Source organism: Apostichopus japonicus, chromosome 5, assembly GCF_037975245.1.
Source record: "Apostichopus japonicus isolate 1M-3 chromosome 5, ASM3797524v1, whole genome shotgun sequence".
NCBI classification, from domain to species: Eukaryota; Metazoa; Echinodermata; class Holothuroidea; order Aspidochirotida; family Stichopodidae; genus Apostichopus; species Apostichopus japonicus.
The window spans coordinates 873,799-883,798 of record NC_092565.1 but is presented as its reverse complement, the minus strand read 5'-3'; the positions used below and the strand labels follow the sequence as shown (position 1 = coordinate 883,798).

The following is a 10,000-nucleotide window of genomic DNA, read 5'->3' as shown; positions in this document are numbered from 1 at the left end:
CCACTGTCGACTTGAATGTATCGGGCGCTGGCTAGGATGTGCGCGGCGGAGACGGCAGAACGACACGCGAACACATGCATAGAGTTTGTGACCGTTGTCAACTTGAATGTATCGGGCGCTGGCCTGTGTGTGCCCGACGGAGACGGCAGAACGACCCACGAACACATGCATAGAATTTGGACTTCCTTGAAGAAGACGTTGACATAAAAAAAAAAAAAAAAAAGTCAAGCGGGTACTGGCTCAAGTGTGCCCGACGGTGACGGTAGAACGACCCGCGAACACATGCATAGAGTTGTGACCATTGTCAACTTGAATGTATCGGGCGCTGGCTGGGATGTGCCCGGCGGAGACGGCAGAACGACACGCGAACACATGCATAGAGTTTGTGACCGTTGTCAACTTGAATGTATCGGGCGCTGGCTGGGATGTGCCCGGCGGAGACGGCAGAACGACACGCGAACACATGCATAGAGTTTGTGACCGTTGTCAACTTGCATGAATCGGGCACTGGCCTGTGTGCGCCCGACGTTGACGGTAGAACGACCCACGAGCACATGCATAGAGTTGTGACCGTTGTCAACTTGAATGTATCGGGCGCTGGCTGGGATGCGCCCGGCGGAGACGGCAGAACGACACGCGAACACATGCATAGTGTTGTGACCATCGTCAACTTGAATGTATCGGGCGCTGGCTAGGATGTGCGCGGCGGAGACGGCAGAACGACACGCGAACACATGCATAGAGTTTTGACCACTGTCGACTTGAATGTATCGGGCGCTGGCTAGGATGTGCGCGGCGGAGACGGCAGAACGACACGCGAACACATGCATAGAGTTGTGACCATTGTCAACTTGAATGTATCGAGCGCTGGCCTGTGTGTGCCCGACGGAGACGGCAGAACGACCCACGAACACATGCATAGACTTTGGACTTCCTTGAAGAAGACGTTGACATAAAAAAAAAAAAAAAAAAGTCAAGCGGGTACTGGCTCAAGTGTGCCCGACGGTGACGGTAGAACGACCCGCGAACACATGCATAGAGTTGTGACCATTGTCAACTTGAATGTATCGGGCGCTGGCTGGGATGTGCCCGGCGGAGACGGCAGAACGACACGCGAACACATGCATAGAGTTGTGACCGTTGTCAACTTGAATGTATCGGGCGCTGGCTGGGATGTGCCCGGCGGAGACGGCAGAACGACACGCGAACACATGCATAGAGTTTGTGACCGTTGTCAACTTGAATGTATCGGGCGCTGGCTGGGATGTGCCCGGCGGAGACGGCAGAACGACACGCGAACACATGCATAGAGTTTGTGACCACTGTCAACTTGCATGTATCGGGTACTGGCCTGTGTGCGCCCGACGTTGACGGCAGAACGACCCGCGAACACATGCATAGAGTTGTGACCGTTGTCAACTTGAATGTATCGGGCGCTGGCTGGGATGTGCCCGGCGGAGACGGCAGAACGACACGCGAACACATGCATAGAGTTGTGACCGTTGTCAACTTGAATGTATCGGGCGCTGGCTGGGATGTGCCCGGCGGAGACGGCAGAACGACACGCGAACACATGCATAGAGTTTGTGACCATTGTCAACTTGCATGTATCGGGTACTGGCCTGTGTGCGCCCGACGTTGACGGTAGAACGACCCACGAGCACATGCATAGAGTTGTGACCGTTGTCAACTTTAATGTATCGGGCGCTGGCTGGGATGTGCCCGGCGGAGACGGCAGAACGACACGCGAACACATGCATAGAGTTGTGATGTGACCGTCGTCAACTTGAATGTATCGGGCGCTGGCTGGGATGTGCCCGGCGGAGACGGCAGAACGACACGCGAACACATGCATAGAGTTTGTGACCGTTGTCAACTTGCATGTATCGGGTACTGGCCTGTGTGCGCCCGACGTTGACGGTAGAAACGACCCACGAGCACATGCATAGAGTTGTGACCATTGTCAATTTTAATGTAGCGGGTACTGGCCTGTGTGTTCCCGACGTTGACGGCAGAACGACCCACGAGCACATGCATAGAGTTGTGACCGTTGTCAACTTAAATGTATCGGGCGCTGGCTGGGATGTGCCCGGCGGAGACGGCAGAACGACACGCGAACACATGCATAGAGTTTTGACTTCGTTACAGAGGACGTTGACAAAAAAAAAAAAAAATAATAATATCAAAAAAAAAAAACATGGTCAACTTTAGTGTAACGGGTATTGGCTTAAGTGTGTGACCAATGGTCAGAATGAGTGGGCAGAGTGAATCGGATTATATATTAAGGGGAGTGTCTTGTCTCGCCGGTCGATCTTCAAATTGTAGAAGTTTCCTCATATATCTCCTTGATTTCGTCAAGATATATCCGGCACGGGAGCAACCCCGACACTCCTCTGAAAATACGGGTCGCTCCCATGTGAGAAGGTCGATGGTGTGATCGACGGCACGAGTGTCATGCGACCGGGCGAGGGCCGAGTAATTAGCCGACGGTGATGCACACATGCGTAGGCATGGGACCCGTTGTCGTTGCACGAGTCTGTGAGACGGGGCGCCGCCGGACAAGACATACCCGGCACGGGAGCAACCCCGGCACTCCTCTGAAAACACGGGTTGCTCCCGGGTGAGAAGGTCGATGGTGCGGTCGATGGCACGAGTGTCATGCGACCGGGCGAGGGCCGAGATTTAGGCCGACGGTGATGCACACAGGCGTAGGCTGGGGACTCGTCGTGTTGCACGAGTCTGTGAGACGGGGCGACGGCCGACCTCGACGGCAGGCCGCCCGATGCATCCGCAAGGTGTGGCTCTCGTCCGAGATTTTGAGATCTCTTTAGTGTAGCGGGTATTGGCTTAAGTGTGTGATCCAATGGTCAGAACGAGCGGGCAGAGTGAATCGGATTCTATATATGAGGGGGGTAGTAGAGTCGATCCAAGACTCGAGAAGGCTTTTAATGTCTGTCGTGTGTGTATGCGTGTCATGGTTGGACTCCAGCGGGCCCTTTCGGTAGGGTCAGCCGTCGTTTCATCGCGACCATGTGTTGCAACTCGGCGCTCAGAGCGGGGGTTTTCACCCACTCGCCCCGTGAGCAGAGGTGTCCCTCCGTGCACACGTATATATCGACGTTCAGATATGAAGCTTTCGCGGACGGGAGTCCACCCGAGACTCGAAAAGGCTCCTTGCCTGTGGTGCGTAAATATGTTTTTGCACGTCAGACCCTTGCTGGCCTTCTCGGTAGGGTCAGCCGTCGTTTCATCGCGACCATGTGTTGCAACTCGGCGCTCGGTGCGGGGGTTTTCACCCACTCGCCCCGTGAGTAGAAGGTTCTTTCGTGCATATGTATATATACAATCCCAGATATTGAGCTTTTTCATCCGCAGAACCCCCGGTGGAGAAGAGAGAGAGTAGAGATGAGAGAGAAAGGAGAAGGGAGAAGGCCTCTCGCGTTGCGTGGTCGATGGCACGAGTGCCATGCGACCAGGCGAAAGGCAAACGGCAAGCCGACGGCGACGGCAGGCCGCCCGACTCACCCGCAGAGAATCTGGGTCTCGTTCGAGATTTCGAGATCTCTTAAGTGTAGCGGGTATTGGCTTAAGTGTGTGATCCAATGGTCAGAACGAGCGGGCAGAGTGAATCGGATTCTATATATGAGGGGGGGTAGTAGAGTCGATCCAAGACTCGAGAAGGCTTTTAATGTCTGTCGTGTGTGTATACGTGTCATGGTTGGACTCCAGCGGGCCCTTTCGGTAGGGTCAGCCGTCGTTTCATCGCGACCATGTGTTGCAACTCGGCGCTCAGAGCGGGGGTTTTCACCCACTCGCCCCGTGAGCAGAGGTGTCCCTCCGTGCACACGTATATATCGACGTTCAGATATTGAGCCTTTTCATCCGCAGAACCCCCGGTGGAGAAAGAGCAGGACCTCGGTGTCGTCAGATATCGAGCTTTCTCCACGGGACCCGTTCGGGCATGCTGCCGTTGCTGCGACCATGTGTTGCACTCGGCGCTCGGTACGGGCTTTTTCATCCAAGCAACGAATGCACGCTCGAGGCGTGCGATTGCTCTCCCCTGTTCCAGTGGACGAGCCGTCGCCCTCCCGCGTCGCTTCGAACCGGTCCCGTCTCCGAGGCGGGACCACTGCGACTCCTCTCGAGACGACCCAGTCGACTCGGGTAGAGATACACACCTCGAGAATCCCTTCGGGCGGTTCTTCGATCACTGTACCGTAATAGCACGGCATCGACAATTGAGAATTCAGAGAGAGAGAGAGGGGAGTGCGAGAGCGACTCCCGGACGGCGAACGGGCCCAGCCCGGTTCTGTCGACCGTTACCTGGTTGATCCTGCCAGTAGTCATATGCTTGTCTCAAAGATTAAGCCATGCACGTCTAAGTACAATCCTGAACATACAAGAGAAACTGCAGATGGCTCATTAGATCAGTTATGGTTTATTGGAGAAAGTCTTATACCATGGATAACTGTGGTAATTCTAGAGCTAATACATGCAACAAAGCGCCGACCCTTCGGGGGAAGCGTGCTCTTATTAGGAACAAGGCCAGCCCGGTCCTTTCGGGGTCCGGTCTCCGCTGGTGAACTCTAGATAATCATGCCGATCGCACGGTCTTGCACCGGCGACGCTCCCTTCAAAAGTCTGCTCTATCAACTTTCGATGGTAAGTTATGCGCTTATCATGGTTGTGACGGGTAACGGAGAATCAGGGTTCGATTCCGGAGAGGGAGCCTGAGAAACGGCTACCACATCCAAGGAAGGCAGCAGGCACGCAAATTACCCACTCCTGACACGGGGAGGTAGTGACAAAAAATAACGATACAGGCCTCTTCGGAGGCCCTGTGATCGGAATGAGTACACTTTAAATCCTTTAACGAGGATCTACTGGAGGGCAAGTCTGGTGCCAGCAGCCGCGGTAATTCCAGCTCCAGCAGCGTATATTAAATTTGCTGCAGTTAAAAAGCTCGTAGTCGGATTTCTGGCCGGGGCGGGCGGTCCGCCGTGAGGCGTGCACTGCCCGTTCCCCTTCTCCCCGTCAAACGGGAGTCGTGGGAGATTTTTCCCGGCCAGTGATTCGGTTGGTCGTGCGGTGCTCTTAACTGAGTGCCGTGCGAGACTGGAACGTTTACTTTGAGAAAATTGAAGTGTTCAAAGCAGGCCAAAGTGCCCGAACAGCTCAGCATGGAATAGTGGAAGAGGACCTCGGTTCTATTTCGTTGGTCTTGAGATCCTGAGGTAATGATCAAGAGGGACTGCCGGGGGCATTCGTATTGCGGCGTGAGAGGTGAAATTCTTGGATCGTCGCAAGACGCCCGACAGCGAAAGCATTTGCCAAGAATGTCTTCATTGATCAAGAACGAAAGTCGGAGGATCGAAGGCGATCAGATACCGCCCTAGTTCCGACCATAAACGATACCGACTCGTAATTCGCCGGCGTTCCTCCCATGACGCGGCGGGCAACTCTCCGGAAAACCAAAGTCTTTGGGTTCCGGGGAAGTATGGTTGCAAAGCTGAAACTTAAAGGAATTGACGGAAGGGCACCACCAGGAGTGGAGCCTGCGGCTTAATTTGACTCAACACGGGGAAACCTACCCGGCCCGGACACAGTGAGGATTGACAGATTGAGAGCTCTTTCTTGATTTTGTGGATGGTGGTGCATGGCCGTTCTTAGTTGGTGGAGTGATTTGTCTGGTTAATTCCGATAACGAACGAGACTCTTGCTTGCTAAATAGTCCGGCCACCCGTCGTGGTGAGCCGCGAACTTCTTAGAGGGACAAATGGCTTTCAGCCATACGAGATGGAGCAATAACAGGTCTGTGATGCCCTTAGATGTCCGGGGCCGCACGCGCGCTACACTGGCGCAAGCAGCGGGGTACATTTGCCCTCGGCCGAAAGGTCCGGGTAATCCGCTGAGACTTCTCCGTGCTGGGGACAGGGACTTGTAATTGTGTCCCTTGAACGAGGAATTCCAAGTAAACGCGAGTCATCAGCTCGCATTGATTACGTCCCTGCCCTTTGTACACACCGCCCGTCGCTACTACCGATCGAATGACTTAGTGAGGCCATCGGATCGACCGTCTGGCACCCCCGGCTTCGGCCGGTTGTCGAGGCGTGACGAGAAGACGGTCAAACTTGATCATTTAGAGGAAGTAAAAGTCGTAACAAGGTTTCCGTAGGTGAACCTGCGGAAGGATCATTAACAGAACCCTTCCCCTCCGTGATCGGAGAGGGAACAAAGGGGGAATGTCGGAAAAGCCGTCACAGAGAGACACGCGGAGAGAGCAAATTGGAAAAGCCGGGGGGGACTCGAGCGGGGTTTTCACCGCCTCCTTCCCCGTTCCACGGTCGAGGTCAGACCCCGCGCTTCGCCTTCGCTCTCTCCGACAAAAAGGAGACGGGCGTGTCACACACAGACCAGCCCGGGGAGTACCCGGTTCTTCTCTCGTCGTCTGTCTCACGGAGTCTCGCACTCCCGGTAGCTTCGAGGGAGAAGTCCCGCAAGGGTGGAGACGCCGTCGCCGTCCGCGGCGCGGCGCTCCTCGAGGCATTCTCCGCAGGGCAGAGAAGGGGCACCGGTGTCGCCCGATTTCCCCCCAGTCGGCGAGTCTGACTCGCGCGACCCGCCCTCGCGGCGGTGGGGGGAAGGAGGGAGCCCGCTTGCCCCCTCGGCTCGACGGAGGATATTTCTTTCCAGTCACAAGCAAAGAAGGCACAGAGTCCCCGTGTCCTTTCTCCTTCCGTTCCACTTCTTCCCTCGGCTCTGAGGAGAGTTTGCGAACGCGGGAGTCTTCCAGTGGCAAATGACAATTCTTGGTGGTGGATCACTCGGCTCGTGCGTCGATGAAGAACGCAGTTAGATGCGAGAATTCATGTGAATTGCAGAACTCACTGATCATCGACTTATTCGAACGCAAATGGCGGCTCGGGGATGCTCTGCTCCTCGAGCCACGTCCGTCTGAGCGTCTGAAGACAATCACTCACAGAGTCGGCGTGTTCGCGCGCCGGAGGAGCGCCCGGCCGCAGCCGTCCCTTCGACGGCCGGCTGCGTCGGGTCAGTGTCAGATGGAGTTCTGTGATGTCGGCGCCGGTGAAAACTCGGCGAGCAGGCTCGATCGGTAACCGGGGGTTCGTCGGTCGTGCGACGTGCCATCGGGGTGTAGACGTATGCGCCCGTGGTGCGGTCCAGCGTCCGACCCCCCGGAACGGTCGAGGAGCCTCTGCCGGGCAGAGCCGGTCGACCCAATCGCGGGGTCTCTCGTCCTCCCGTCCTGCGTTCTCGCAGGCGCATGGTAGGCCACCCTTTCCCGCCGGCGACCCGATTCTTCGGGGAGCGCCGGGGAAGGAGAGACCCCGGGTCGCCGCTATGACTCCGATCACGTTCCACGTGTCTTTCACGATTCCAGACCTCAGATCGGATGAGATTACCCGCTGGATTTAAGCATATCACTAAGCGGAGAGAAAAGAAACTAACAAGGATTCCTTCAGTAGCGGCGAGCGAAGCAGGAAGAGCCCATCGCCGAATCCCCGCGCCCGTTTGCGGTGCGAGGGACCTGTGGCGTAAGGAAACTGAACTCCGGTCGACAGAGTCCGGCCGCAGTCCACTGTGATCGGGGCTGCAGCTTACCCGCAGCGGGTGTAAGGCCCGTAGGGCGGACTCGAAGGCCGGAGGGAAAGCTTTCCAAGAGTCGGGTTGTTTTAGAATGCAGCCCAAAGAGGGGTGGTGAACTCCATCCAAGGCTCAATACTATGCACGAGACCGATAGTCAACAAGTACCGTGAGGGAACGTTGAAAAGAACTTTGAAGAGAGGGTTCAACATTGCGTGAAACTGCCAAGAAGTAAACGGATGAGTGCCGCATGCTACATGGGGCGTCCGGTTGATTCAGGCGCGGTCGGCGCGGCAGCGTGTGCGGGTTCGGATCCCTCGGGACCGACCCGCGGCGCTTCGCCGTCCGGTCCGCGTCGCACTTCTACCGTTCGGCGCCCTTCCCGGCGACCGACCGAAGAGCGGAGCAGAGGGGCGGGCGAGGCTGCGGCGTGCGGGGGCTTCGGCCCTCGCCGTCTTACGCCGCCCGTCACGGTTGCTCACTGCGCTCTCTGTCGAGGACTCTGCGTGACGGCCTGCCCCCCCGGGGGTTCAGGCAGCGGGGTCCGGGCCACCGGCGTCTCCGTCGGTCGCGTGCACAGCTTGCTGTCGCGTGGCCGGCGGGATCCGGAGGGGTCCGGTCTCGCCGCGGCTTCGGCCGAAGCGGAGGGTCTGTCGGGCGTGAGCGAGGCCTCCTCATTCGACCCGTCTTGAAACACGGACCAAGGAGTCTAAGCAGGCTTGCAAGTCGAGGGGGTCTACCGAAACCTATCCTGGCATAACGAAAGTGAAGGTCGGCACAGGGCCGTCACGAGGCGGGATCCCGGCCCTCTGGGTCGGGCGCACCGCCACCCCGTTCCGTCCGGCTCGTCCGGTGGAGCGGAGGAAGAGCAAGCATGCTAAAACCCGAAAGATGGTGAACTATGCTCGGGCAGGAGGAAGCCAGAGGAAACTCTGGTGGATGTCCGCAGCGGTTCTGACGTGCAAATCGATCGTCCGACCTGAGTATAGGGGCGAAAGACTTATCGAACCATCTAGTAGCTGGTTCCTTCCGAAGTTTCCCTCAGGATAGCTGGTGCTCGGGAGATATTCGTGAACAATTTTATCTGGTAAAGCGAATGATTAGAGGCCTTGGGGCCCGAAACGACCTCAACCTATTCTCAAACTTTCAATTGGTAAGAGGTCCGACTCGCTGGCTTGGAGCCGGACGAGTGAGAATGAACGAGTGCTCAGTGGGCCACTCTTGGTAAGCAGGACTGGCGCTGTGGGATGAACCAAACGCCTGGCTAAGCCGTCCGACTCGGTCGCACATCAGAGCCCACAAAAGGTGTTGGTTGATACAGACAGCAGGACGGTGGCCATGGAAGTCGGCATCCGCTAAGGAGTGTGTAACAACTCACCTGCCGAATCAACTAGCCCTGAAAATGAATGGCGCTGAGCGTGATGGCTGTGCCGGGCCGTCGGGGCAAGGAGAACCGAATAGAGTCGGCCTCGACGAGTAGGAAGGACGCCACGGTGAGCTAAGAAGCGGTCCGGGCGAGAGCCCGCGTGGAGCCGCCGTGGGCGCAGATCTTGGTGGCAGTAGCAAATACTCTAACGAGAGCCTGGAGGGCCGAGTTGCGGAGAAGGGTTCCATGTGAACAGCAGTTGCACATGGGTCAGTCGATCCTAAGCCCTAGGGAAGTTCCGCTCCGAGCGGCCGCGAGAGCCACGCCGACCTCCCTCCCGGGAACGGCGGGGTGATCGCACCCTGGGCGAAAGGGAACCGGGTCAATATTCCCGGACGTACAGACGTAGTCCTCCTCGTGGTGTCGTGCGCGTGGGCCTCCTCGCGGGGTTCCGCGCGTCGCGGCACTGCGAGGGCAAAAGCCGTGAGGCACACTAGCCCAGAGACGCTGGCCGAGGGCCCCGGGTAGAGTTTTCTTCTCTATATGAGGGATTTTGTGGTTTAGCCCGGACCCTGGTTCTTCCTATGATGGGGACCCATGGATCCCGGAATGCGCCGCGCCTGCCGCGGCGTCCGGTGTGCTCCGGCCGGCCAATGAAAATCTGGGGGAGTGAAGGATAGTTAATATCGGACTGTTGTTCTGGTCGTCGTACCGATAACCGCAGCAGGTCTCCAAGGTGATCAGCCTCTGACCAAACAGAACAATGTAGGTAAGGGAAGTCGGCAAGCCGGATCCGTAACTTCGGGACAAGGATTGGCTCTGGGGGCTGGGCCGGTCGGGCCGGGAACCCGGAAAGCGGGATCGGGACGCCTGTGTGGCTGGGCGAGCCGCCTCGGCTTCGGTCGGGGAGTGGCGAGCCCGGACTTGCGCGGGGTCCTGCCCGTGGACTGGCCCGGCTGCGCGGTCGGCGCGCCCATCCGGACGGCGTGCCCTCGGGTGCGTCTGCCGGTCGGGTACGCGTCGGCTAAC

General features: G+C 57.5%; 2 non-coding genes across 2 annotated transcripts; both read left to right on the top strand.

Moving 5' to 3' along the window:
- Window positions 1–4,320: 4,320 nt before the first annotated feature.
- Window positions 4,321–6,198, top strand: LOC139968368 (small subunit ribosomal RNA). Its single transcript, XR_011793373.1, has one exon. It is a non-coding gene; the product is annotated as a small subunit ribosomal RNA (ribosomal RNA).
- Window positions 6,199–6,804: 606 nt separating this feature from the next.
- LOC139968217 (5.8S ribosomal RNA) lies at window positions 6,805–6,964 on the top strand. The gene has a single exon (XR_011793254.1). It is a non-coding gene; the product is annotated as a 5.8S ribosomal RNA (ribosomal RNA).
- Window positions 6,965–10,000: the final 3,036 nt, after the last annotated feature.